Below are 6018 nucleotides of genomic sequence, written 5' to 3'. Positions count from 1 at the left end.
ATGTATTATTATCATCTTTTTAAAAAAGTCTTGGAACAAGTTACTACTCTTAATTCTTTTACACTTAATGCTTTGACACTGCACAAATGGATTAATACCTACTTTTTTGTACTACTACTGTTTACTATCACTACTACTACTACTACTACTACTACTACTACTACTACTACTACTACTACTAGTGCTGCTGCTGCTGCTGCAGCTACTACTACTACCACCATGACTACAACCACCACCACTACTACTACTACAATAAAAACAGCTCATGTCCACATTGCATTTTACAGTTATAGTGTTTCCTTACAATATTCATGTGAGGTAGGTATTATCTTTATTTTGCAGACAAGAAAACCAGTTCAGATTTTGACTTGCTCAGGGTTACGCAGCTAATAAATGGTAGAATTGGGCCTCTAACCTGGATACTCAGACATCAATAGCAAATCCCCAGCTAATAGGTCAAAGGATTTTAATCAATCCTTGATTTTTGTTGTAAAAATATGCTTAGAAAAAAGGACAATAATCTTCATGAATCACTGAGATCCAGGAAGAGAGCATGGGAATTTGTTTAGAAATAGATTCAGGAATTCTATTAATCTAAATCTAGCCCCCACAAAAATCCAATCAAATCCAAAGTCATTACTAGGGACAATAGACAATCAAAGGTGTAGTTTGACCCCAAGATTCATTGTCCACTTGATTCAACACTATGTAAATGTGTTATTATCCATTAAATTGAATATTTATTAAGGGCCTATTAGGTGCAGAGTGCTATTAGTTGCTAGGAGAGAAAAAGTTTTGCTAAGATGTGATCACTCTGCCCTCATTAGAGCTCAGTCTGATAGGAAGAAAAGACAAACATAAATATCTATAATGAACAGCATTGCATGGCAAATACAGGACAAAGATACAAAAATATGTGTATATGGAGTTCAAATGAACTTTAAAGGAAGTCATTACTGACCAAAAAAGTCAAGGAAGGCTTTATGGAAGAGGTGGCATTTAGACTGGACTTTTAAGGATGGCTAGAGATTCAAAAGGGAACAGCAATGAGATATCTTTTCCAGCAAATAGCATAAAGTTTCAAGTGATGAAATTAATTATGAAACTTACCTTTCCAATTGTACTTTATAAGGTTTGCTCAGCTGCCTGTTCTCTGCCCCAGTCTTGAATATTAAGCAGGTGCTTAATAACTGTTTGTTGAGTTGAATTGCACTTTTCTGGTTCTTCGATGCCAGTCACATGTGTCCAAAATCATCTTCTACTTTCCTGCTTTGAAGATCAATTGTGAACTGGATGCAGGGAAAAAGTCCTAGATCAAAGATAACTCCAATAGCTAGCCATAGCTCCTATTCTTCTTTGCAAATGTAATCTTACCCAAAAGATAGAGAATGTACTATGTCACTTTACATCAAAACATTTACTAATTACCTATCGTGTAGGCAATGATTGTATTACAGATATATCTTAAGGTTGCTGTTGGTCATGTACACATGATAAAGGCAGGGATGTGGAAGAAGCCTGGGGAGACAATGATCTGGATCTTTAGGATTAATTTTTATGCTTGCCCAAAGTCACTTGCATGGGATTTGGGGGACCTAAAAAACTAGTGTGGGTAAGATCCACACAACTCTGTGGGGTTTCATTGGCAAATCCTCCCTGAAATGGCTTGCGGCAAGCCCCAGAAGAGAATTAAGCAAACATTATATGGATTTTCCAACTCGATATAAGTCAGATAGAGGCTTGGAATAGAAACCCTTGCCCCCTGTGAGCAAAAAGTTAAGGTTAAAAGGAAAAAATGCACAATGTCAATGGGTGCTACTTAGCTGGCTGTTTTGTGCTCCAAAAGGTCTTGTAGTCAGTGGATGAGAAAACTCCTTTTGGAGAGGGAGAGCCCCAAATGACCAGGATTCAGAGGACAGATTTTTATTATGTGAAAGAAATAAACTAAGTTTTCCCCCTACTCTGATATTTGTTGTACGAAGGGTCTGCCTCCCTAAAGGAGCTAAAGTTTAAGCCTCTGGCCTCTAAGCTAAAAGGAACATAGTAGAGCCCACTCTTCCTCACATGAAGAAGAAATAGAAACTCAGGAAAGGGCTCCAACTAAAGTCAAAAGTTGGAAACAGAATTTCCACAGATAAGTGCCCTGCAGAGCCACATCAGGCATATACAAAGGGGTCAGGGGAGCATGTTCCTGTATAGATGATGAGACCAGCAGGGAGCAAGCCCTGTGAGTGACTGCACATCTCCCAAGACCTCAGGAGGGAGCTAGCCCAGAGGAAGCAGTATCATGACATCAGTAGGAAATGGTCTTACAGTTTTGAAGTTTTAAACTGCCCTTTACATATGTGTTTTGACCACATTCACTCTAGATGTATGTCTCCCTACCCATATTCCCTAAGTATGTCCACTCTTCCCAGTGATGGTGCATGCATTTGTGGGAGAATATGCTGTTTATTTTGGTCTTCTGATTGACTAGTAAAACTAAACCCAGTGACAGAGGTTCATAAGCTATGGCTTTTGAGTGGATTTGGACCCCCGGAGTATTTTGAACATGATGTACTTTGGGGGAACCTGTATTTGAATGCAAATGTGCCCCCAGGTGCAGTACAAAGTTTAGACAAAACACTGTCGCTGCCCTTGTGGTGTTCACAGTTTAGTAGGGTTGATATGACCCCCATACAGATGACTAAAAAACATGTTATATGATAAATACATGAGTGCTGTAAGATATCGCTGCTGACAGGGAAATCAGGTAAAACTTCCTAGAGAACATCGGAGTTGAGTTTTAAAGGCTAGTTAAGAATTAAATAGTAAAATATGGAGAGGAGGGCATTCCAGAAACAGAAAAAAGTGTGAATACGTGTGTGTGTGTGTGTGTGTGTGTGCGTGTGTTTCAAGGAGGGAGTATGCCAATTTGACCAGTGTACTTTGTGGAGGGCAAACAATATGACAGATTCCTTTATATAAGAACACATCATAAATTCTTTCAGTTTTGCTTCTGGAAAAATCTTTGATGATGAATGTTTGTTTCGACCCTCAGGGAATAAAAACGATGTAGTCAAATGGATTCCATTTTTCCTTTAGGTGGCAGAAAATTAATATTAATATTTTCATTTGTAACCTCATCCAAGCAATTGTACTGATTGCAGCCCAGCTATGCCTTCTTGTCCTGTGCAACTTTTGTCCATATCCTCTTTTAGATATCTCCAGAGGAAGTTCATCCATTTTCTCAAGCCCTCCTCCACATCAGAAAATTTAAGTCTATTTTTTTGTCTGTTATAGCCTGTTCATTTGGGGTGCACACATTTATTCCTGCTTCTTCTGGTATCTTTTATCTCTTCTGTTATCTCATTGTCTCTTCTTAGACATGATTTTAATCTGCAAATTGGCAGGATGCTGGCAAGCTAATGTTTATCCACAGGAAAAAATGGATAGGGAGTGAGGTTTGAAGTCATGACATAGGATATTAAGTAGAAAGGTATAGGGATGTTGCGCTTACTTACATAAAAGAAAGCTTAAAGAGAGCTGGGTTATTATTATTTTTCTCCAAAAGGGTAGGGGGAAGAAAAGGGATTATGGTTGCTTTCAAATATCTGAAGGGCTGTCATGTGTGAAAGAGGCATTCAACTTGTTCTGCTTGGCCTCTAAGGGCAGAACTAGGAACAATGGGTAAAAGCTGCAGACATACTTAGCTGATGTAAGGAAAAGCTTACCAATAATCAGAATTTGTCTCAGTGTGGAACACACTCATTCTAGTGGCAGTGAGTCCCCCCATGCCCCATCACTGGGGGTCTTCCACAGAGACCAGAACACTATTTGTTAATGATATTATAGAAAGGACTCTTATTAAGGAATGGATTGGATGAGATACTTGGGTCTTTTCAAACTGTGAAATTTTATGTAGTTGGTAATCTAAATCTTATATAAACGTAAAACAATTTTCCACTAGACTCCAGAATGAAAGCTAAGGTCTTGTTTTCAGCTGTCAGTTCTTGGTCTCTTCTACTTTTTAAATTAATTTTAATTAGACTTCTTATTCCATAGAATGAGGCTTTTCACTGGACTAATGCTTGTTACCAGGTAGCTGTTGGAGGATGCATCTGCTAGCCCTAACCATGTCTCATCTCCTAGGACTGGAGTGTTCATGGCTCACTTTTCCCTCCAAATTTACTTCCCCAAAAGGTCATATAATCATATGTCTTAGAACTGTGAGGTACCTCAATAAATCATTGCTTGCTTGCAGGCAGATAAAGGATGAGGAAATTGAGGTCCAGAGATATGTACATTTTGCCCAAGGTCATACAGCTAAGAAATGGGGAAATTAGAACATAGATAGCTTTTCTTTTTTTTTTCATAGATATCTTTTCAATGTTGTACTCCCTTGTTGGAAAAATGATTCTCAAGTACCTGCTGGCACCCATGATTTTAAAGTTCTAAGGGACACCTTGGTGGACAGTACCTATGAAGAATTCCTCAACAGCATCTCTTAACAGCCTTTGTTCCAATATTTCAGTGAGTGGGACTTGGTATTATTATTCATTTGATGACTAGGGTCTTTTTTTGGCCAGGACCTATGATTTCACTGATGCTGTTGGTAAGAAGACTCCTTGTCAATGCAGCTGTTCTGCAGCTTACACTCCTTGTTTGGAACCCTGGGGTTAAATGATTTGCCCAGGGTCACATGGATGTCAGAGGCTAATTGCTTGCCACCCTTTTTTGTTCCTTTAGGTTAATCACACACAACTGATTATTATTATTTTTTTGTTATTGGGGAAATCAGGAGGGAAGGGTGGGGTGGCAGGAGGAAGGGCAAGATGGTGCCTGAGTTTATGCACCTGCTCCCAGAGCGCCCTCTAAATTCTAGCTACGACAATTTTTCCCCTGTAGGGCATTTAGTGTTCACCAAATACCAAACCTGTTTATAGCCCTACATGGACTTAAATCCTTATCTGCCAAAGGGTTACCAACCACTGTAAATCTAGGTCTCCAAATGCTGTCTTGACTTTTCTCATTCTTTCCAGTTATGCTATACCCAGAGGCTTTTTTTTCCCACCAGTTTTCAAGGCTTCACCACACACAGCTTCTCTTTACATGCAAAACTAAACAGCTCCCTACTCTCTGACGAACCTTGCCCTGGCCTCCTTCATCACCATTCTCAAGGGCACTAGCTTTCATGCCTGCTGAAGCCTCCTCTCACACCTATGAAATCCTTCTCTTTTCCTTTGAGGTTCCGCTCAAGTATCCTCTTATTCATTGCCACAGTCTCCCTTCAGCTACATGTGCACTTTTTTCCCTCGAATCTCTCATGACTTTGGCTTGGACTTCACTTCTTCAATGAACGGACATTATAATTTGCATTATGGCTACCTATATTTCTTATCCTTCCTCTGTATTCCCAATGTTATATGTATGTAATGGGTGCCTATGAGTTTTGTAATTGGAAGAGTTCATGACAAAATTAATCCGTAGGACTTCAAAATTCAAAACACTTTATGTTTTGTTCTCTAAAATTTGGAAGAATTTAAGAGACAATGTGCTTTAAGAGAAAAAGTACTGATCCTAATCCCACACACCTTCAATTTCTCTCCCAAAGTCATACATAATACTTTCTCTACTATGTATCATTTAGTCAACCACTGCCATTCAGTCAGAAAACCTAAGCTGTACTTCTAGTTCAAATATCTTTATGTGGGATCTGAAGCAAATTACTTTACCTTCTAGGCCTTAGCTCCACTATAAAATGAAAGCGGGGGGGGCACTACTCATCTTGTTGGAAAAGTAGTAGACTAAGGGTATGAAATATTGCACAAAATGTCAAATGCTGTGCCTCTTTTGCTCTTTTGGCTGGTTTTCCTTAAATTTTTTTCTTAGAAAGTAAAGCTCATGGGGGTGTCATATCTAGAAATAACCTATGTAACACAGAAGGCATCAATAAAGCTTGAAAAAATAAACTTCAAATGAATGGGTTGCTTTGATTGGGGAATGTCAAACAAAGTGGTACATTCAAGAAGCACTGTA

Source organism: Notamacropus eugenii, chromosome 1 (assembly GCF_028372415.1).
Source record: "Notamacropus eugenii isolate mMacEug1 chromosome 1, mMacEug1.pri_v2, whole genome shotgun sequence".
Classification (NCBI taxonomy): Eukaryota; Metazoa; Chordata; class Mammalia; order Diprotodontia; family Macropodidae; genus Notamacropus; species Notamacropus eugenii.
Note: the sequence above shows the minus strand (reverse complement) of the source record.